Below are 25,461 nucleotides of genomic sequence, written 5' to 3'. Positions count from 1 at the left end.
TGAAGAAACCAAAATCACAGCTGTTTGGTAATCTAGGAATATAGGGTGTCCCAAAGTATGTTAGATTTGTTTACAATTCAACATATTTTGAACCTAAATATTTCCCCCTAACCCATACAGAAAAAATATGTCCATATAGATTCCTCGTCAAATTTCCCTTCAGAAAATCTATACTTTGACTATGATAGGATAAGTAATTAAAATTTTACAGTAACTTTTAGATTTTGAAGACATCTGCATTACTTAGCTAGTGTCTAATATGACAACGGGTAGTTTTGTATGGAAAAATTTGTATTTTCTAGACTAAACCAATCATAAATTATTAAAAACAATTAGTAGAATTGTTTAGCTGTAAGGCCATGAGTGTTTCAGATGCTAAATAGAGTCCAAATCCAATTTACAGCCTTTACAGAAGCAGATTACGCACTAAAATACCAATCCCATAGAGTTTACAGTGTACCACATCCCCCGGCCACCACCACATCCCCCCACCACCGCCACCAGACAGGGTCTAATTCTGCATAAAACCGGGCAACGTTATTTCTATAGATCTGCTGCGCATTCAAATTGCATTGTATTGCATCGTAATTTCATTTGTGTAGATGCTAATTATGTTTACGCAACATGAACTCACGTGTTTTCGAGCAAATTCGCCGATAATAGGTGATCAAAAGTGATCGGAATGTTACAAAAGTACAGATCGCATTCAGCTTACTTCATATGAGATGATCTGAGAAAATATGGCATAATTTGTCTTGGTGTTTGTGGAATGCCATGCAGTAAAATATTAATATGTTGCGGCAATTCATGATTGACAACTATATGTGTGGAATAGGGAGACATGAAGTCCATGTACAAAGACCAGAATTACATTTCAAATGTACACCAAGGTATTCTTCCCTAACTATTTCACTTACCATGTCACTGTTGCCCTAAACATCTTTGAAGTAAGCTTCCTTGGTTGTATTATGTCTCTGGAAATTTATTGGTCCAAATTTGTAGTCAATATCCTGAAATTATGTGTCCTGCTTGTAAGCTACACCATGCTTCAAATGGTGTTGATCAAATCTAGCTCTCAAAATGTCTGACAAAACAATCCCTAACTTTTGACCTTTCATAAAGACATGTGTTATTCTACCAATACCCCACAGAACAGAGACTGTGACTATGAGGTTGATATCATGACATCACTAATGACACATCAGCAGTTGAAGCATGTGCTGACCATGTGCAGGTGAATGAACATGTGGACTCTCAACCAGTCTCTTGTTCAGCATGAATTGGGCTATTGACTACACATGGCAGGCTTTGTGCATGTGTCTAAGGTCTGAAAGGTTATGATTTTGGGTCATGTTGTGAACATATACAATGGACATGTACAGCTGAATTTGTCATGTGGATATTTAGACTTTTAATCAATAAAGTAAGTACAAATTGGGGATCATATTTTTCAGATATGGAATAAGGACTTTGAGTGCATTTTGAAAGTGGTATGTGTGTGGGAATTTTTATAACTGGTGCAGTTATCACGTTTTGAAATATACACTCTTTGACAGCTCTCTCCGTGCCTGTTTGAATGCCTGGTTATACCATGTACCCATACACTAGGTATGGGTACATGAGACCAGGTATAATTGACAACTAACAATCGGCGTGTCCTTCGTATCCTCCACTGTCAATTTCTTATCCACTCACTAATCCTTACAAAAGCTTTGTGTTGATTACGTAATGTGTGGAGGCAAATTGCAATAAGTACAATGAAATAATGAGTAGGGCGGGATCCGAGGCGGGTTTCTTCTTCATCTTACGTAACAGTATTGTTCTGCAAAAAAACCCGGAAGCTTGTCGTTTGGAGCTCTAGCTGAAATACAGCAAGATAATGTAAGATAGTTTATGTAAACCTGTATTTTAGCTAGAGTATCTCGAGCTAACCGCCACCCTGCCCATTCTGAATTCTATGAAGCACAGTGTCAGTATTAAAAAGGTTCAAGTATTTCTTTTTACAGGGTTGAAAGTGGATTTTATTTAGCAATAAAATGAGACCACAAGCATGACAATACCTTCTTGCTTGACAGAGATATCATCATTTGTTTTGAGTCGACTTGGGCAAAATGTAACGTCGCCACCTTTTTTTGGTGGCGAGCTCAAGACACACGACCTCATGTCAGAAATTAATATTTTGTTCTGGGTCTGATTATTCGGACTACTGTACGGTATACTTAATATTTTTGTTGTCACTCATTTTAGCATCATACCGGTACTTGGTATTTTATGTTAAAACCCATCACGCATTTTAGCGTAGTCTGTAAGAACTTTTTTCAGTAAGCTAGGGGTTTTTTTTTAGCGGAGGCACATTAAGAGAAGATGGCCATTTTGTGTAATTATAGCAACATACATTTTTGATGCAATCGCCTGTCGTGGTCGGCTGTGTTTACTTCTGAACTTCCATTGCTTCACACGGTGTCATGTTTCAGCGAATCCGACTAGATTTTGAATGCAAAGGTCTCTAGCCTAGAATGTGAAGCTGTCGGTGGCAAATTCTTGGCTAGATTTCTCGAGCAATATCATGACAATGCTATGTATCTACATACAATATCTAGGTATGCTAGGTGAATTCAAATTTGCCATCAAACTGCATCATTTTATATATCAAATTAAAGCCCTTCCTTGAGTAAACAAAGCCAAAACTGAAAACCTTTTTTTCATAGCACTTTCCGTAGCAAAGTTACATCTTGTCAAAGACTGACTTTCATCAAAAAGATTCAGCTAGCAAAATTCCCCAAAACGGCATTTCAGGGGTGTTTCTAGATCTTAGTCTCATGGCGATAGCAGCTTTTTTTAATGGAACTGCTATCAAAATCCCTCTAAAATTCCATGCGGCATGCGGGTGACTTATCACCATAAAAAATCATATATTTGGGTCAAGTGAAGTATAGGAAACATATTTATGTAGGTTTCTTTCTTCGGGCACAAGTTTTAAATTTCTATGTAAAAATGCATTGACATTGTCGGCGAATTTGGCTGACCAGCAAATGTGTTAACTAAGGTTTGCCTGGGTTACCTATCTGTCTGTGTATTCATGAATGTCATTTTCGGCCACGTAGTCGCCTTTTTTCATGAGGCAAAAATCATCATTACGCAAGATTTATCAACACTACCATTTACACTATTATAGTGTACACTCTCCTCAATATGTTAGCAAATTAATTAAAGAAAACCATGTTTCTTACCTGGTAAATTCGATAAAAGCTGTCAAGTAAATATGCTAAACGCTCAAAAATCGGACTGAGAAAACCAAAGTGGAGTGAACTCTGACCTCTTCAAGCTAGATTTAACAGTCTCTGATACAGTACTGCAATGACTACGATATACGATTTCCCAATGGAAGTTAAAATTACATGTACGATGAAGACACTGTACGCTGTCAAACAGATTACCAACTAAACTTTGTGAAAGAGCTCATTCAGCTCGCCAAGCTCCTTGAAAGGCAGGCTGGGAAATAAGTGGGGACCAGGACCACCGACCATTTGGTTCTCGTAAAGCCCCAAAAGGTCCCTGGTTCTCAAGTAGGGTAAGATGGGGTAAGTGGGACTTACTATACTAGATCTTCATTGCAGAAGGCGCTGTCATTTTCTTCGGAAGGGGGGGGGGGTTATGAATATACGGGGGGGGTCATAGAATTTTTAGACCAAATATATGGGGATTATAATTTTTAACACCCAAAATAGGGGTTATAGAATTATTAAGGGCTGGTGACTCAAAATTTTCGTGCGCTGCAAAAAATAACAAACTTACTAAGTTAAATTGCATACAACAAGCTCAAAAATTAAATTAATACTGAAAACGCCTAAGGGCATTTCGTGATCCACAGCCTCATTCCCCCACTTTTCTCAAAAAAAGTTGAGATTTTTATATCACTGGAAACCTCTGGCTACATACGGTAATGTTTATGTACAAAATATTTCTTGCAGATAGCAAAGATATCGTGAAATTTGAATTTCGTTCTGGTGCACCAGAACGAAATTACAACGCATCTATGGAGCAGTGTAATCATGCATAACTCGCGAACGCAAAATCGGAATCAACTGAAATTTTGGGAATAGGTTTTTTTCGTGGATATCTAATGAAAAATGACATAAATGGAGGATGCTAGGATCACGAAATACTCCTTTAAATGACTTGATTATTGATTCATTGTGGCTGAAAATCGCAAATCGTGTTTTTTTTTTTGGGGGGTTGTCACCAAAACCAAGAAAAAAAAAGGCTCTTGTATTCAGATGAAATTAATAAACATAGTGATAGTATAGTAGGCCTATTACTATTTATTTGGTATAATTATGTTAATAATGCCCAAATGCTCCAATATAAATATGTATTGCTGTGAAATATGTTCTTTTAATGTAATAATATCATATAACAAGTATTGTTTTTCAGGTGACTAACTTTGGAATTAAAAGTGCTCAAACCCATTACAGGTGAGCGTAAGAAACAAATTCAAAGTATAGACCTCAGCATACCCTCACTTACGATCATTGGGTATACCGATCATATATGTGTCAAATTTACCCCTACCCATTATGTGTCCCACTAACCCCAAAGTGTTGGGGTTGAAGTGGGGCAGTTGAGTCATTGCATAATTGGCCCCGCCATTTTGCACTGAATTGGAGTATCGCCCCAAAACTACACCAGACATTATCCTAGGATTATACTTGAATTATAAAAAAATAACTTAAGTTTTATATCCAATAATATCCTTAATCAGGGCCGTTCCTAGGGATTTTGCCACCCTAGGCAAAGCCTCTCCCTGCCGCCCCACCAAAGCATATCAAAAAGTGTTAAGGGGGTTATCCCCTGAATTGAAAACTCCCGGGCTAAGGATACATACTGACGCCCCCCCCCCCCCCAATTCTTGAAACAATTGCGCGCGGAGCGAGCAAAAATTTGCACAAATAGGGCTTACCACTAATAAATTTTGGCTATAATGAAATTGAATATCTGTCTTAAAATGATATTTCAAATGATTTTGTACGAAATGCGCGCGAAGCGCGCGAAAATCTGGACTTTCATCACTTGGAGGGGCGCAGAATCAATCCTGAATTGGTCAATTCGGCGCCCCTCAAGGGTGCCACCCTATAAGGGTGGTGCACGTGGGTGCACGTGCCCCCACCTCCCCCATCGCTACGCCACTGGGTTTTTTCGCACTGTTTTCGCCACTGTTTTCGCACTTTTTCTTTTATCCGCCCTCATTTATTCTTCCCTTTTCTTTCTCCATTCCCGTTTTTTTTTCGCCTTTTTTGCGCCCCTCTACATGTACGTTTGCCGCCCTAGGCGACCGCCTTACCTGGCCTAATGGTCGGAACGGCCCTGTCCTTAATTGTCCCACTTACCCTAAATACCTGTAACCAGGGGACACCTGTTTAAACTGGCCCCTGGCTATGAATATTTCAGTGAGTTGTTTTTTGTGGCGCCGAATTTGAGAAATGAGGATGAGCTGCAGCAGTATGGGCGCTAGAAGTTATTACGTTAAAAATCTCTTAAACTAATGGTCATTTTCACTTCACTTGTGTTCCCATGAGGTTTTCTGTATGTCACTGTGGTGACCACAGATTGTGATTTATTCAGATTTACTACATGACCGGGTATAATAAGCTATAACTACAGACTTGACCTTTAGTATCATGGAATATTTTTTCGCAAAATTGGGGCGTGTCGGGAGATGGTGTAAAATAATTGTTTGATAGAAAATGTGCTTTCCATGAGTTTACATTATGGTTCTCATAATGTAGCGAATTTGCCTAAAATGGCGGATTTAGGGCGGCTGAATTTGAGCTTTGATGGGGACACCATTTCGGACTTTATGCGCACCATTGTTCTGTTATTATCAAATTTATAGGAGTTTGAGGTGATATTTCCTAAATTTCGTCAGCCGATTGGCATTCGTCACAGCTGAAATACGCTTGTCCAACGAACTAACGCTGTTCATAGGGCCTGCACTTTGGCTCGTTTTTTGCAGGTTTACATGGTCCAATAATCACAAGATGACTGACATGTGGTAACAAAGGAAGCAGTCACTGCAATTTGATTATGTCCCATATGATTGGCCATTCAAGACACCCATGTGAATATACTATAGCGGCCTTTTCAAAATATAATACCTGTTTGCTTGACTGTATTGACAATACCCGGGAACAATACACACAGTATTATGCATTGGACAAACTTTTTGCAATAAGCATGATAAGTGATGATGTGACCTCCAGATTTATACATCGTTCTTCTCGCACACTGACAACATTTGATTGAATGGACTGTAGGCTACTGCGCCGTGATTACGGTGAAGGACACCGGTTCAAATCCTTTGTTTGGAGCCAATCGATAAAAGCATGCAGGGCTTCTATACCCATGTACAGTTTATCCCTACATAACCTATGTCTTGAATACGCTGGCAAAGTTATGTAATAATCGGATTAATACTATATAGCAGTAGGTAAAAACAAGTTTTGAATAATCCGCGCTATAAAGTCACATTCAGTGATCCCAGCGAAAGTGAAAAAAAAACCTCACATTGTTACGTTTATAAATTTTTTAATGAAAAACAAATGGCAAAAAAACAAAACAGGAAAACGACAGTATTGACGAAGTTGAAGCCCCATTCAAATACATGTAGCTAATTTATATACTGTCAGTACCGGTATATAAATTACAGACTCACGTAAATGCATTATTTTTTTGTCTTAGACACACGGCGCGTTATATTCTTAAACAGTCCCTGGCATACAGATACCATACATGTATAGGCAGGCCATGTATAGTAAATTTGTCTGCTTTATCTGTTTTGTGCTGTTTAAGCAAATAGTTAAACATAATTTCCATAAAATGTAAGCTTTTACTGTCAGATATGTCCCTTTAATTTTGAGAAGAACAAGTGAGGTAAAGCAAAGAAAATTGAAATTTACTACTACTAGCGCCAATGAATGTTATACGATTGTAAAACGGTACGATCCTCTGGGTGTGTGGGGGTGTGTGCGTATGTGTGTCCTGCACGCGTATTTTTTTTCTGCAACTATAACGGGACGCAATACGATACCGGTATGTTATAAGAATCAAACTTACAAGAAAGGTGGCTCTTGTCAAATCCTACAATTCTGTCAGAGAAAATATGCATATTTGCATTAAATTTTTAATTAATTGACATAATTGATTAATTAATAAATATTTTATTTAATGATTTACCATAATTCCAAATATGTCAAACAATATGTCAAATTAAAGCTAACGAAATGCTTTATAAATTGGTCAGAGCGCATTTTGCAGAATGCATTTAGTACTTTAGTTACATGATTCCAAACATTCTATTCCAATTTTTTGCTATACACGCATAGGAGCTGTACTTTTAAAATCCGCGCCTAATCAATAATAATAGTCTTTCACTCCATTGTCAAAGTACTGTGCTCCCTGTAGCATTATGGAGTGACCAGGTCCTAGAGTGTGGTGGTTTTGTAGCAGATGACAGTGCTCATTCAAGCCTGTCAAGGTCAGTTAGTAGCCACTTGCTGAATGGATGGCCATGATCAGCTATCAAAGAGATGCCTTGTGCAGCTGCCAATCACAGTAGAGGTTTGATAACATTTTGTTAAAAACCCAAATGTGATATAAGGACAAAGCTGTGCATGTTGGTACTTAATTGTTTGGATTCTTACGTTGAAATTCCCTTGTATTAGTATTTTTATGTGTAGTGTATAGTGGTCATAAATTATATAGCTTTTAAATTTTGGGCATTTTTGCTCTGTTGCACTGTACCATTATAGAATTTGAGCAAATCAATTACCGACACAAGCAGGTATACAGTGTATTATTTTATTTTTATTTCGTATCTCAGGAGCACAGCTCACTTGGTAAGGCATCAGAATTTGGTACACTAGCGCTTCGAACTTTATATCGGAAGGTGGTGAGTTCGAGCCTCATCACGGTCACATTAATTTTATAAACCAAATATTGTTCGAACTTTTCATATTTGTTTTTCTTTTATTGTTTCTTTTCTTTCTTTTTTTCCCCTTGTTTTCTTTATTTTTTTCTTTATTTTTCTTTGATCCATATTGCCAGTGTAAGGAGAGGAGGGAACTAACGGCCCATTCAGTGATTTGTTTTCATCCGGACGATCGTAAAAATCATCAAAATTCAGATTTTGTACAAGATGCGGAACTCAGTCTTCAATGATATAGTCAGTAATAATCTTTTGGTCATTATATGACTCATCATTTGACGACTGAGTTCTTATGATACATCATCCGAAGAGCAGTTTTAGACAATTGCTTGGGATTGTTGGGGCAGAGGTTATCTTTTGAATTCTTTCATGACCACCGAAGCAGAGTTAAACCTGTCAAGGACACTCGGCGTGAATTGAACTGACCATGTCACTCGCCACAAAAGAATGTCAAAGGTCATAAAACATCAACTTGGTGTCTTCTGCTAGTGGTTCAGCCCTAAGCCGTGTAGGCCCATTTAAGACAAAAATAATGCATTTACGTGAATCTGTAATTTATATACTGACAGTATATATAAATTAGCTACATGTATTTGAATGGGGCTTCAACTTCGTCAATAGTGCCGTTTGGGTTTTGTGGCAATTTTTTTCATTAAATTTTTTTTATAAAAGTAACAATTTGATTTTTTTTTCACTTTCGCTGGGATCACTGAATGGGGCTTTGCAACGCGATATATTCAAAACTTGTATTCACCTACTGTTATAGCATTAATCCGATTATTACACAACCTCGCCAGCGTATTCAAGACATCCAATGCAAATAATCACCTAGATTATGACGTATCATACCGTAAATATGGCGGAGTACTCAAATTCATTCAACAAAAGCATGATTACAAGCTATTGCAATCTACCGCGACAGCTCGTCTCACACACATAACAAATGCACAAATACGATCAAATAGGTTGACGACAACGTTTGATTGAATGCACTGCCTTGTGCCATGATTACGGTGAAGGACACCGGTTCAATTCCTTTGTATGGAGCCAATCAATAATTTCACGCACATCCTCTATTATTGCCCAATTATTGCCCGGGATGATTGCACACTGTAAAAGAGCTATTGTTATAATGTTTGATGAAATCGTGTTTAACTACCGTATTTGCTTAAGAACGGCACAATACAGATAAAGCAGACAGATTGACTACATGTGGTACATGTATATACATATAGGGAATGTGTGTGAGTCGAGTATTACCTAATTATAATAGGGGCGTATCCAAAAATGATTTCACGCCCCTTTCAAATGTCGAGCCAAAGTGCAGGCCCTATGTTCTTTATGTACAGTAAGCTTACAACGTTTGGCCCCAGGGGACCATTCAAGCTTTCTGAGTGCGTAGGCCTACCACTTTTTAGAGCCATATTTTATCTCCTCCCACTTTCAAAACTTATAGACGACAAGTGCACTTCAGGTCTGATGAACACTTATTGGTATTTAGGTTCAGTAAATAAATTTCACCTCAAAACTCGATAAATTTGATAATATCAGAATAATGCTGCTCAAATTAAGAAATTTTACCCCAATCAAATCCAGTCTCCTTAAATGCGCCATTTTAGGCTATTTCACTACAAAACTATGTAAACAAATGGAAAGCACATTTTCTGTCAAACCATCTTCCGACACACCCCAATTGATATTTACCCCGTGCGGTTTATGCAGACCCTTTCCAGACCAGTCTTGGAATTTTGTGAAAAAATATTCCATGCTAAATATCAAGTCTGTATTATGACAACTAGATGTGCAATCATACAGGCAGACATATTTGCCAGATATTTCCCACAGTAACTTGTAACACCAGGCAACTTGTCAATAATTTTTATATAGTATGGATGCCTCCATTTTTTACACGTGTTTATTATGTCCATGTTATTCGAAATCCTGTATAACATTAAAAACTTGATTATGATTAATTTAAGTCAGGATCCTAAACTCATCATAAATTCTTTTTAATAGAGAACAAGGGATCGAGCACTTCTAGCTCTAGATGGCAGTATATCAATTTTGCAACGGTGTTCAGCATGTTACGAAAGAGAGCGGCACGGTGCACCTCAGTACGGTCAACGATTATTGGCTTATCACCCAATTGATATGCTGCCCTCTTGAGCTAAAGCGTTTTAAAATCCCTTGCATGCTCACCGAATTCATAACGATATATATATAAATATTCCATTGGTTTACGTTTAATTGTTAATTTCTTCTGTGCCTTTCACCTTACCTGATTAATCAAACAATCATGTTAATCGAAAGCACAACATTATTTCACCATGTTCACCTTTTGTTTTGCACAACTGTACAAGTTTAAAGTAAATCAAGAGCAGAAATATTCCTTACTAGTAGGATTTCATTCGCGTCTACTCCATGCTTCAATTTATTAATGAAACCCCTCAAAAACAGTTTGGAAACTTTCAAAAACGGCTTTATATCAGTAAATGTTTGAAATCTATCTCCAGATTGTTTCATATCAGTGAAAACATTGCCCTTTCCTGTCAACAATGACACCTCATTTGTGACGATAATCAATTCCACGGCTGAGTAACTTTCTTTGAAAGACAGAGAAAATGTGCCAAACTGACCACCATCCGCGCTCATCTCATTGGAAAGTGCTAGTGCTAGGATGGGATTTCTACTAGGTGGATTCAAATGGATCCACACAAGTCGATCTCTCTTGCTGGTCACATCTTCATAGTGGTCATTTGCAAGAAAATAACCATGGTTCAATTATCAGATCTGGATAAGGCTCGATAAGGCCCGCAGTATGACATCCAAGCTAAAAGCCAAGTTTCGTCAGACTGGAGATGTCAAAGACAGACCCAGAAGTGGCCGCCCAAGAAAAACAACTGCTGCAGAAGACCGGTACATCAGGCAGGCACACTTCGAAACTGTTTTTATTGAAACAGTGTGATATTCCTTACTCATGTTTACTGATGCAAATGCCGCGCAGACAAATGGCAGATTTGGCACATTTTGTTTGAGACCTCCTTGTCTTTCAAAGACAGTTACTCAACCATGGAATAAGTTTTGGTCACAAATTTGTTGTCATTTTTGATAGGAAAGAACGATGTTTGTATTGATATAAAATAATATAAAGCAAATATAGCCGTTTTGGAAAGTTTCCAAACTTTTTTGAGAAGTTTAGATGCATATAGTTGTGGAGTAGATCAATGATCTATCTACATGATCAATGACGATGGCATTCATTTGACACGAACATCTGTTCTGAGTATCCTCTCGACTTTTCAACTTACACCTTTGTGTCATCATCTTCCTCCGAGTCTTTTTCCTCTTCTCCTTCCTCTCCCCCTTCCTCCTCCCCTTCCTCTTCCTGCCCTTCTTCTTCTTCCTCCTCCTCCTCCTCTTCCTCCTCAATAGTTTGTACAGTCGGGAGAGATAAATGATGCCCGGGTATGATGCTATCCATTCTACACGAATACCTATTCTCCTCCACCCTTTCCGACAGGTTACGGCTTCCGGGTCCCTCTACTCCCATATCATCCCTTCCCTCATCTTCTTGCATCAACCTCATCTCATCTTCATGTGGCATACTAGGTATGCTAGGGATGCGACGTGAGGTGATAAAACTACGCGGTAATTCGGTTGTTGATATGGAGACCCGCGGCTGGCTGAAAGTACTACTGCTTCGATAGCTCGATGATCGTCGACGCTCTAAGGGTTTCAAGATATCATATGGGTGTTCGTCATCCTATAAATCATGGTGCGATAAGAAAAAATATCTTTTTAGTTAAAGGGTGTGGTATGAACGTTTGGAAGGTACTTTTTGTGGGACATGAGAGCTCATCAGACAGCAAGTACACCAACGTGTTCACACAGTTGAAAACATGGAATCAGTCAAATTGAATTTAACCAAGATGGTACTGATATATTCAGCCACTGAAAGAAGGAGACTTTGGATTTCGCCAAAGTGCGCAGGTATTCCGAAATAAGGATTCAAGTGCAAGAGAATGGACAAACAAACTGTTCCTGAAGAGTAAGGGGTGATTCTGGTGTAAGGTAACGTAAATCATATTGAGTGTGATCATTGCCTAATAACAAACGATATTACATATCCCTAGGGGCCCTATGATATGTAATATCGTTTGAAACTTTGAGTGCAACAAAACATTATACCGAGAACAAGACGCCGGGTAATAACTCTGGTGAAAGTAACATCATTTTAAGTGCCATAAGAATGTTTAATATCGTTTGAACTATAGACATTACTTCAGAAAGTCGTAATTTTGTTGTATGATTTTCCACTAAGCCAAAAAAGAAACATAATTTTTCACAAGGTCATATCTTAAAATCCTGTCCATCAAAATTAACCAAAATTATACACAGGATTACTTCAATACTCTTTTCTAAACACATGTCAGTAACCAAGCAGTTGTCCAACCGACACAACGGCAAAATGCACTGACATGGAACAGCTTCCTGGACCACATTCACAGTCCAATAATTGGCACCCAGCGCAAGAAATCTGTGAGAATCGTTTCTTTTTTTGCTTAGTGTATATGGTACAAGCACTGACCAGTGACCATGCAGAAATAAGTGATTGTTTTGTTTAGTGTGTTAATTGTGTATATATTTGAGCAATTTTGGTCATCGATCTTGCAAGATGGTTTCGAGCTATAGTATAATACTGTCAAACCATTTCTTTCTTACATTCCCGCTTACATTGTTGTCCGCTGTAAGGAAAGCCGCCAGTGCATCTGCCAAATCGAAAAACTGTGGGCGCTTTCTGGGATCTGCCAACCAGCAATGCTTCATAATATTGTACCTGTACGTGAAAGAAAATTAAAATGCTATGCTTAAACAAGGAGCTTTAATATTATATATTTGCTATAGGAGTAGGTGGAAGTCACATAATGCTATCTACGGTGGATAGCAGAATGGCTACTGTATAATTAGAGCCGGTACTAGCTAACTAGTGTATATCTACAACAGACAGCAAAGTATGCAACACTAGATGAATCCAATTTCACGATATCTTACACCGCAAGGCAGACATTGTAGGGTTCCATCCCACCTGAACTGTGAAATGATGCAGTATTGGTGGTGATTTTAGACTGCATTCAATTCCTCCACCCGTGTTATACACGTAGACAAAAAAGCATGATGAAGGTTTACAACACAATTAAATATAAGATCGATTCTTAAGCGATTTTTATCCAAACAATTGGGCAGTCACACCAACAGTTTGGTGCGGGACCCAGTAATGGCTGGATTAATTACCATAGCGATACGTGAAAACAATTTTTGAATATATTGCCAAATTTGCCATGCACTCGACGTATGCTGTAACTCTGCATGCATGGCACCATTGATTATCAAAGAATAGTCATAGCTCAAAATCTGACGTCGACAAGTTGTCGACAAAGCAATACATCAATAAAGTCTAGAGATCACGTTATGCGTCGTTTATTTATATCAAAATATTACCGTTAAAGCCATATTATAACATTTTCATACAAAATAGATTTGCATTTCTTTGCCATAACTGTCAGATATATCCCCTTTTAATTTTGAGCTGAACAACTAAGGCAAAGCAAAGAAAACTGGAATTTACTACCAGCGCCGATGTCGCCAATACGTATCACTCCTTCGGGCTTGTTACTGTACGATCCTTTCTCTGATCCTTTGTTGTGTAGACCCCCGTCCCCCCGCACGCCATGCACGTACTGTGTTATGAACATCGCGTATGCGTTCGACTAATATTTCCATCGTAATAATAAAATGACGGTTCCTGTGTTTTATTCAAAATCTCGGAATGTTGGTTGAATAAAGTAGGCTACAATATAATCGTCTAAAAACAGAATTTTGAAAAATATTGAGGGCGTCCTTCTCAGCAAATGTTATAATATGGCTTCAACTACATATACATGTAATAAGCATCAGAATATTGGGATTGTAATGGAAAGATAATCACTTACGAATGAAAATAGAAGACTGATGCAGTTATTTCATGGTAAATAATGATGGCGACGTTAAGCTTATCTTAATCAGACAAATTGCTTTGTCGACAGCCCCAATTGTGATGTGCCCTGAGTAATTTGATTTGATTATTCATCTTTGTTTACAATATTATTAAAATCTATGTCATGAGACATTTTAGGGATTCCCCTTTCTTGCATCAACTTGATCAAAAACAAATTGAATCATTTCTAATTTTGGATCATATGGGAATACCCCTAGAGATTGTAAATGAAGATGATGTCACGGGACTCCCCTCAGGAAGTGATGTCAGGGGATTCCCCTCAGGAAGTGATGAAATGTGAAAGGTTAATGGTATAATTCGTCGGGTGCATCACATACTGGTCTATCTTGAATTTTTGACTTTTCTGAGAAAATTGGTATATAGTTCTTTTTTACGAAGCTCTTCCAATTCAACAAATTACAGACCTCAATTTTTCCTAAATAATTAGTTATAAAATATTAAATTTGAACTATCTATGATTTTTACAAAATACGGTTTTCACATACTGATCTATCTCGAAAAAAACACGCATTTATAGAAAATCTCAATTGAAAATCTGCGTATTAAGTTTACCTTTCTATAATTTAATTAGATTATGGATTTTCATGGATGTGGTTTTAAATTAAAGCATATACTTAACAGATTTATTTAAGTGGAATCTTTAATTATATTTACGTATGCAGTATTGCTTAAAACTACACGTAAGTTGTAGTTCTGTATGTGAAATAGTTAATTTCCCGATATCGTATTTAAAGTGCATTACATACTGGTCTATCTCGAGATAGACCAGTATGTGATGCGTCTAAAGCCACGTCACTGTTCGCGAACTCGAGATAGCCCACAAGAATAGACCAGTATGTGATGCACTTTAAATACGATATAGGGAAATTAACTATTTCACATACAGAACTACAACTTTAGTGTAGTTTTAAGCAATATTGCATACGTAAATATAATTCAAGATTCCACTTAAATAAATCTTTTAAGTGTATGATTTAATTTAAAACCACTTTCGTGAAAATCCATAGTCTTATTAAATAATAGAAAAGTAATAATACGAAGATTTTCAATTGCGATTTTCTCGAAATGCGTGTTTTTAGAGATATACCAGTATGTGATGCGTCCGACGAATTAAGACTTGGGAATTTCCCAGACTGCAGAATAGTGTGAAGGTAGTAATAGCCTATTGATAGAATGGGGGGTTTTCCAGTGCTTGACATATAAGAAAATGTAAACACAATTATTAACACAGTTTATAGTGTTGATCTGGGCTAGCTAGCTAATATGCTGACAGTCCAATTCCTTCAAAGAAAGGAAATTGCAAACCAGATATATTTTATGTAGTCAAAGTACTACTATTTACCAGTGTTGTCGGAGAAGATCTAGAATACGTCAAAGAACGTTATTCTTCAAAGTAAGGAATATATATTCTTCTGTCGACTTGCTGAAGTCTGGTGTTTTGATTCAACGCAACTGTCAATATAAGTGGGGACAACTGCATCGCAGTCCTGCTTCCTGAAGATATTGTGTGAAAGGTGGAAATAGCACCAAGTTTGAAGAAAGCAGCGCAAGGATTTAGGCGTTTGGAGAACGGCGCAAGGAGATAAGAGTTTTGTGTGAGGATTTTATTCGAAAGGATATTTATCAATGCAAGTGTACAAAGGACTTTGCTGATTTTCGCAGGACAAGTGAATAAGGATATATTACATCAGTCGTCCAGAACATTGCAAGAACTTTATGATCACCAAGAAGAAGAATGCTGGCTAAGTACTAAATAGATAAAGAGTGATTATATTTGATTATGTGTATGTGCATTTGTTGTCATATATTGTACCAATCATAACGTGCTTTCAATTAAAGACTTAGGTTTTGTTAGCTTAATCAAACAGTGTATTTGTGTTGTGCATTCGTGTGAATTTGGGTAAATGGTGATTTTGGCCTTCGAGTCAAGTACGACTCGTAACAAAATGAATATTCACAACTAAATTCACTTACAGTCTGTCGTCAATGGTAACCGGACATTTCATGATACGTCCCGTTTTCAAGATTGAAGGAGCAGGACCTATACAAATTATAACGTGTAACTGAATATAAACTTGGTACAGAAATGGAATTTCACGAACACACCGTATAAAACTTACTACATTCATTTTATAATGTTGTAGTTTATTTGTTATATTGCTGTAAACCTCTGAATAATGTGATTGTTTCACACCTTATTGAATTGGTAAACCATGACAATTTGTATTGTATTTGTTAGGGAGGGCGAGTTAGCGCAGCGGTAATTCCCGCGCTTTGCACCACTGAGGTCCCGAGGTTCATGCTCGCTCTCGCAGGTTTTCTCCGGGATCTCCGGTTTCCTCCTGCTTTCAAAATCGGTGATTAGTTGTTTCGTTATCAAAAACTTCCTTCACCCAATGGAATTTGAAAATGGGTGGATGTTACAATCTAAGTGCGGATAGGTTTGCGCCGGGTTCGGCTGCAACTAGCCTAGTTGATGCGATCTGAATGTGATGATTCACCACGCAGCGAAATTACAGCGCTTTGAATCCTCTGGGAAAAGCGCTATATAAATTCCGAAATTTATTTATTTATTTACTATCTTCCTCTCCCTATTCTTCCCTCCTCTCACTCCCTCTCCCCTCCCCTCGCTCTCCCCCACTAGTTTCTATACTCTGTGTTTCAACCCTTACCCTATCTCACACTCCTTTATCCCCCACTCTCTTCTCACCATCCCCTACTCCTCTGTTCTTGTACTCTCTCTTTCTCTCTGTTTACGCAGATATATTTGGTTTCTTTGTATGCAATATTTTTCTGGATTTATTTTATATTAAAATGGGTTATTATTACATCAGATAATACATGCATACTTACTTTCTGTGAAAAAATTCCCAAAGAAGAACACCGAAGGACCACCTGTGGAATTAAAATCAATATGTATGACACTTTTTAAAGTGATCGGATAGCAACGTTTGCACAGTATATTTTGTGGGGCATGACAGCACATCAGACACACCAAATTGCATTCTGAATACGAGGAATGTCCTTCTGTTCTGATATACAAAATATGATGGTACCTTCAATCATATTCAATAGGAAACTTTACAATCATGGAAGAAAGTCCAGTTTTAGAATCAGAGGAAAATCAGAGAATCCGGATAAAACTTGCGGAAGCGTGTATGGGCTGGAAACCAATTACACTATAACTTGAGTCGTCGGGAACTGCCGGGGCTCGAACCCGGTACCCTAATCCTAGTGGTGTCGATCCCTGTCACTGTATCTAAAACATAATGATATGTAGTATTTTAATTAATAATTGGGATGATGTTTGGAAGTTTCTTCTTACACGTCTCCTTTAGTGTCGAAGATATTCCTCTCAATCTTCTCCGGGGGATATTGATGTACCGGCCATGCGCTGATATAGCTCGAAGAAGCTGATTCGTCTTCAGATATCTGGAATTCATTAGAGCACTCTGACATGCCGTACCCTGAAATTTTCGGCTCCCATTCTCGACCATTATCTGTGAGTAAAACCTTCTTCAAGCAGAGATCACCATGTACCACCTGAAACGGTGTTTAAAAACATCGATTATTACATCATTAAATAGAATGAGGACAGTAGCCATGTAGGCTTGACCTCAATGTTTATTAACAAAGGCAAGGGACTGGTTTATCGATATGCTTGAGTGAACTGCATATAACCACTAAACTGTTCAATGGTTTTATTGTGATATTAGCGGGAGTTTTAAAATCACGGGTCCTAAACAAAATATAGGCAAAAAACAATGGAGATTGTGATGATACTGGAAATTGTAATGACGTCATAAACCAACTCATCTATTAGATGATTCGACTTGTGACGTCATTGCCTGTCAGTTTGTCGGCAATTCCCATTGTTCCTTGCCCGGCACGAGGGGCATGGACTCTACGCATAAACCCCATGAATCCTCCAAAGGACGAGGCACGTTCAAGATTCATGTTGCCTATTTAGTACATTTACCATATGAGTAGCTAGATGTTGCATCCCGTGAGCCACTGCGACTGATACCCGTAATTTGAACAGCTCCGGTATTCCATACGGACGATCACGGTGTACGTATGAGTATAGGTTGCCCTTGTTAGCATGCACCTTTAAAACATAGAGACTATCTGCAAATAAAATTGATTGATTGATTTAAAGCTTTTGATACAGCTCGAGGAGTCCACACACGTTAAAATTTAGTGTCCAATTTCGTGTAACGTGATTCGTTATTAACACGAACGCAATGGTGGGGTGATATATTACTTCACATTAAAAGGTTCCTGACCCGACCCGACAGCCTCGTCCCCATTTTCTTCATCAAAATTGAGATTTTGATATCAGAAGAAAGCTCATATTATTCTCATTATCCAAGTGAAATTTAACGTCCGAGATGTTTTTTCGTTTTATAGTGTGAACACAAACCTAGTGATTTGTGGGGAATACACGTTTTCGCTTTTCATATCAAACCCGCTGGAGCAATAGAAATGTCACAATTTAACGATTATTGTTTTAATGGTAGGCCTCAATGTATGATGGAAAGCAGAACATGAAAATCGGATCACGCTTTTTTAAAGCCATACTAGAATACGTACTTTTTCTTTGACAAAAACCCATTGTTCTTAGCACATGTGAGTGTCTGGTCACCTGACAAAGTCGCGATACTTGACGACAAGTTTCGTCTTTATCGGCGTCGATCTTGACTGTAAATTCAAGGACAAAATAAATAAATAAAAATAAGTACATAAACATAAGAAAAATAGTTAAGAAAAAGATCAAGGGCCAGTATTATTATGATTATGACCTGCTTGCACGCGCATTTTTTGTTGCGACAAACGATGTCATTTCCGTTCACGGTGCTATTTTTATTTATCAATTGCAATTGTTAATAGCTTTTTTCAAGACTTCCGTTCGTCATGTTGTCAGTGCGGCAGTTTTTAGATCCTTGCACAATTCCCAAAGTGTAATAGTGTAAAACAAGACCTGTTTCTTGACGAAAGTGCGTGAAAAGCAGAAACCAGCGCCGTTTCATCATCTGTGCAGATTTCTTGTGCTGGGTGCCAAATATTGGTTGGTGAAAGTGGTCCAGGAATCTATTCCGTGTTAGTGCTTTTTGCTGTTGTGTGTAATTTTGGTTCATTTTGATGGACAGGATTTTAAGATATGACCTTGTGATTCACAAGTTGTGCAAATTATAAGTTTCTTTTTGAGCTCAGTTTATGTCGCAGCAGCAAAAGTTAAACGAGTTTCCATTCTTACAAGTGGTTATCATATCGTAAGCCTACATAGTGAATTTATTCAGTTATTTCTTGCACTTGTTGGGTCACCACACATGCACCTGACATCACTCGCAGAAACTAGTCGTCTTGCAATAAAGATTTGAAGGTTTGGACGTTTGGACTTTATTGAAGCATAAGCGGAGTCACGAAATAAAAGACACTTCTGCAACTTACATGTGAATTGTTTGCACACAACTTGATGCCTGTCGTCCCCATCACCCATGACTAACATCGTGTCATATGTCTTGCCAAAACGTCCTTCACCAATCTCTTGACCCAGGGACAGTTTATTCCATGCTATTTCACCGGGAACACCGATACCATACTACAGGAGAAAGCGATATATCACCACCTCATCATACGAATAGGGTTTTGATATTTTCAAAAATGTCTTCAATAAAAATTCTATTCCTTCTTTTAAAGTAAAATAGAAAGAATCACAACACGTTTATTGACAGTCATTTTGTGCAAAAAAAAAATCATATATTCGTAGCAAAAGGATCTAAATGCAATTTACTAGGACCCTAAATTAGAAAATGTATGAAAAATCATATTTTGTAAGAAAATATAGGCGTGTTTCACATCAAACCCATTGCCATGATTATGGCTATTTATACTTTTTTGTATCTTTGCGAAACCTGATTTGGTCGCTCATATGACTATTTTAATAGAGGAAGTCTCCAGCAATCAAAACATTATGCCTTGTATGTTACAAAATAATTATCAAGCACGAATCACGTGGTTTTATTTAAAATAAACTCATATTATTGACCATAGAAACCAATAAAACAGCCGGATCTCAACACGCGATATTCAAAAGTCCCGTGCGCTGAAATTATCTAGGGCAATGACGTCATGATTATCTGTGCTCAATTGTCGCCAGCCTTCATTGTAATACCGCGACGTCATTGCCCAAGACAATTTAGGTGCCCGACAATTTGGAATATCGCGTGTTGAGAGAAGACTGTTTTTACTCGTTATTATGGTGAAATCTGCATTGTGGTGGATTGTGGAACCAGGAATTCAATTTTTTATGCTGAGAATGTTATCTAAGAGGGCAATAGAAATGAAGCAAGATCTATAATGTTTTATTGATAACACCAAGGCATTCGACACCGTAAAACGTGAGGAACTGTTGAATATTTTGAGTGAGATTAATATTAATGGTAAAGACCTGAGAATTACCAGAAATTTGTATTGGAACCAGACATCAGCAATCAGAGTGGGTAATAATGTAGGGGAGTTTGTTGAAATCAAGAAAGGTGTGCGGGAAGGGTGTATTTTTTCGCTGGATTTATTCCATTTGTAGAAAGAATGGATACCGAGAGAACTGGAGGATTTACATGGAGTGAAGATTGCTGTGAAGAATATTAACAATCTAAGGTATGCAGATAACACTGTCCTGATAGCTACATCTGAGTCAGACTTTCAACAAATAGTCAACAATGTTGTGTCAGAAAGTGAGAAGAAAGGACTCTTCTTCAACTGCAAGAAAACTGAGTGTCCGAAACAAGTTGATGGGTTATTTGCGAAACTGGATCACATGAGATGGGAGGTGCGACAGAGAAATCAATAGGAGAATTATTGCAAAGACAAAAGAGACTTTCACAAGAATTAGTAACCTCCTTATTAATTTGAATATCATCATGAGTACAAGAATCAGGGTCTTAGATTGCTATGTACTACCAATTCTGAAAAATGGTTGCGAGAGCTGGTTAGTTTTAAAGGCAATGGAAGATCGATTGCAAGCAACTGAGATGTGGTTCCTCAGGCGAATGTTGATGATCCCTTGGACAAGGCACACCACAAATGAGACAAATAGAGCTGTCATTCAACGTATGCTCCTGAAGAAGAGCCGGAATCTGCGACTTGATTTCCTAGGCCACTGTATGAGGAAAGAAGATCTGAAGTTTTTGTTTCGTTTCTTACTGGGAATATTAATGGAAAGAGAGACAGAGGGCGTCAGAGGAGAGGACAACATATCTTCGAAGTTATGGATTGGCATAAACATAAGGCATAATGTTGTGATTGCCGGAGACTTCCTTTAAGATTGATTTTCAATCCTTTACATTGCGAGAGTAACCCTTGGTTGCAAATCACAACCACAAACAGGCAAACCTTAAATTGTATACCTACCGGATTATATCGCCCAGAACCGTCCAGAATAGTCAAAGGTAACGGAGCCACTTTACGTTTATACACTATTACCATAATAATAGCAACAACTACTATGACCAAACATGCTAAGATAATGCTAAAGCTTATCACTGCTGCAATAGCTGAAAATAAAACACATAACCATGAACGAGATAATAAGGAAGAATGCCGTTATCGCAGCAACCTGTATCATTTTTGCCCTGGTCCCTTCAACCCTAACACCCAACCATGCTTTTTGCTATCGGAAGTTAAAGAAGAAACGAAAAAAAGGAGAGAAAGAAGTCACTTGGCACCCCCGGGATTCGAACCTTAGACCTCCTGCATGCCAAGCACACGATCATTTTTAGTTTGTTTTCTTTTTCGCGCAAAACGCGTAGTTGTATGTACCTTTATCAGTAATGTGTTGTGTGTGCGGGTTTTTTTTTAATCGCTTTTTTATATATAATGTCTTATGACTATGACTGTTAGGGTTAATTAATCTTTATCGAACACGGAATCGCAAATTTGTGGGCACCAAGGCATATCGTGCCGTTATCCGTCACTTTACCGCTGTATTACCTTTGTACCAATACAGGGATCACTGTACGGTGACGTGTCCGCCGCCGTTAATGTTGTTTATTGTTAAAGGTTCTTAACCCGATCGACAGCCTCACCGCCCTCCCCAAATTTTCTCGTTGTTGATGAGTTTTTGGTATCATATAATAGATCATATTTTTCTCATTTACCATCCTGAAATGTGACGCTCCAAATCCGATGTATTCCCAGAAAATATGAAAAAAACAGGCGAGTTGTTGTTACCAATTTTAGCGAAATTGCACACGCCCGGGAATTATGGGTAGCCAATGAATGAAATCGGTGTATTCGAGACGTTTCACTCCGATACCAGTTCACCCCCCCCAAAAAAAGATCAAAATATTGAGGGCGCTATAATAATATGCACATAAAGCACAAATAAAGAAGGGAAAATAGAATTTTATTTCGATTTCATATACGCCAAAATATTTTCTGAATTTAATAAAAATAAATGACGAAAAGATTATGAAAATTCTATCTAAAAATTACATAGGTTCCCACTAAAGATAACTGTTTTGTCGTTATGGGAATCTAATCTTTGAATATCTGAAAGAGTTACTGCTTTATCCTTTACACCCAATATGTCCTCGGCAGTACGTTTTTACTGCCTCGGGTACATTACTTGGGATTATTATTATTTAACATTACCCTTTCATTTCTTAATAAGTAATTATAGTTCACATATTGAGAGTATTAATTTCATGTGAAAAGATTGCTTGTCTTTTTGGGACCCATTGACTTACTATATTTAGTAGTGACCTTTATTTCATCAGACCAGTCCCCCATTCCACCTCCGGTTTCTACCCTGATCTGTAAAATGAAAAAATATACACTATGATTTAAATTTTATGCTAAATTTATGAATCATGTACTTATATTTCACCCCAGGAAGTTTCAAAATAACAACACGTTTCTCTTCAACCATTTATTTGGTCAACAAAGTGCATAATTGAATAACCGTATTATATAACCCCAATGGCAGTTACGGTAGTGATTCAGGCGCGAATCCAAGCTCGACGCCCACACAAAGGCAGGCGCCGCTCTGCAAAAATTAGGGGGTGTTCGCCCACCTCTAAATCCGCCCCTGCGATTGGATTACAATTTCCTCTCTTTATCTAGAGGCTACCAGTCAAATTGTTCATTTGATTTGTTAGCAGTGACCTGCTTTCCCTTAATCTTAATCTGCTTCTCTCTTTTCTTTCCATATGGGCTGCAGCATGCTTATAAATAGACTTTTTAGAATGGCTTGAGCATTTTGTTTCTTGAGCATTTTGTTTCAGCCTGGTCCCATCACGACCCAAGCGTAGTTCCGCACGAAGCGATCTTTTAAACAAAAGACAAACAAACCATAAGCATGTTAAGGGTACTAGAGCAAAAACTAGAGTTGTGTTGGTAAATATGGTAAAGTGTATGGAAGAACGATTCCAGTTATCAAAGTTTCAGTTATACATGCCACCTATCCGACTTTGCCATTACTGCGGTGTCCCCGATGTAAAACTGCGGTGTCCCGAAGTCGGGGATTCCATCAATTATTTATTGTGTGCTATACAGAATTGTACCCGGGAATTATACACAGCAGTGATATTCAATACATAAACAATGGTATTGAATTACGAATTAAATCTCCCGCTCTGGTAGATCTGTGTTGCCGTGAATAAAACGCCAAATACAATAAACGCTTCTCGGATTGGTGTATAATGTTATAACTGTATTTTGATCATGTGTTCTTTCTGAATACGGTGCACCTACCTTAAGCATATACGTTGTCCTTCCCTTCAACTGTTTAAGTTCAAATTTCGTCAGGTTACTTTCAGTTATCCGTGTATGTGTCTCGTACAAGTCATCGGCTGTCTTATGATAGATATAATATGACACAATATTGCCAGGTACATCCTGCAGTGGATCCCATTTTAGAGAGATCATGTTGAAGTTCACGTCCGCTGTGAATCCTGTAGGGGCTGCTGATTCTGGAAAGATGGAGAGGTCAAAATGCTAAAAGGGAGTAGCGAAAAACATATTGTTGATGAAATATCGGGGACCCGTTAGAAAAAGGGTGGTAATGGTTCTTCGGCAGTCATCCAGGGGTTATTTTTAAAGGTTCTTCAAAGAACCATTAAAAGTTCTCAAAATTGGTCTAACCGTCTTATAATGAACCTATAAAGAACGCTTGCCTCTCTGCGGAACAAAATGGTGCACCTTGTTTTCTTTACGAGTGGTATCTTTGACGTTGGACTTTTTGGGAACGCTTCATCGGTTACAGATATTATTGATTGTTATCAAAGACAGAATTAAAACGGATAGTTTGCGTCTTACGTGATCTTTTAATCAAACTCGGACACGGTTTGTTTACGAGTGTCGTGATGATTGCGTTCTTGAACGCGGCGGTAAAACAGCGTGCCTTATGGTTAATTTTGTACCTTCAAATATACAAACCGGCGCATAAGTTGGGTCTTAATAGGAAACTTTCTTTCATGAAGGCACCGTGTCAACAATGTGTAGAAAAGTAGCTGATTGTCTTGTGAAAGTACCGTAATTTTTCTTCATTTTCTGCGATTCCTATTCTCCGATCGGGACCAGATGAATCAGCCTTCATTTTACGCGCAACTAACCAATCAAGGGTCGTAGGGAGTTTGATTCTGTCTAATGAAGTTAAGGTTGGTTTTCTTGGCATTATAAAAGCTACGACAATAAAATGTTGTACTTGTACCTAGGCCTGTATGTCTATACCGATTTTTGATATTGATGAAGTATTATTAGTCGTTTTTATGAAGAGGCATCAGTGCTGAGGTTAGTACTTTCGGCATTATACAAGCTACAACATTAGAATGTTATACCTATGTCTAATACAGATATTTGATATTTGTGACGTGTCGTGTCAAAAGGAGACACTTTTGGGCAGGATCGTAAATGGAGAAATAGCCAAAAATCTGCCCGGGGTGATTTTTTTTCACAATTGTTTGTTGCAAATTTGTGATGTTATTAATGTTAAAAAAATTTTGTCTGATAGTTTCAGACCGGAATATAACTGCCATCTTGTATTTTTTGAGATATTTTTCAAGGTAGGCCTAATTCCTACTCTCAAAATTGATAACCTGCCCAAAAGTGTCTCCTTTTGACATGACACGTCACATTTTATGATGGAGTTAATAGCCATCTACTGTTTATATATACAAGAGCTGTTTAACAGCAGATATCTCTGTTTTTTATGTTTCAAAACACACTTTCGATATAAAATACATACTTCCTTCTGCAGTCCTAACGATGATACTGGCATTTGGTCCCGTCCCGACTTCTGTATGAGCGCTTACATTGAAACTATATTCGGTATAATCCTGTAAATCTTTGTTGAACTCTATTGTTGTTTCCGAGGAAATCGTATATCCATTTTTCACATATTTCTCATCATTTACGCTTC

At 37.9% G+C, this 25,461-nt stretch overlaps 1 protein-coding gene across 1 annotated transcript in view; it reads right to left on the bottom strand.

Annotated features, from left to right (window-relative positions):
• Positions 1–3,293, bottom strand: part of LOC140141498 (G-protein coupled receptor-associated protein LMBRD2-like) — a 29,306-nt gene extending 26,013 nt beyond the window's left edge. Inside the window, 1 exon segment of the mRNA XM_072163383.1 lies at positions 3,231–3,293. The gene's annotated coding sequence lies outside the window, so the exon portion shown is untranslated.
• Between the last annotated feature and the right edge of the window lie 22,168 nt (positions 3,294–25,461).

Source organism: Amphiura filiformis, chromosome 19 (genome assembly GCF_039555335.1).
Source record: "Amphiura filiformis chromosome 19, Afil_fr2py, whole genome shotgun sequence".
In the NCBI taxonomy this organism is placed as follows: domain Eukaryota; kingdom Metazoa; phylum Echinodermata; class Ophiuroidea; order Amphilepidida; family Amphiuridae; genus Amphiura; species Amphiura filiformis.
This window is presented reverse-complemented; position numbering and strand designations above follow the sequence as displayed.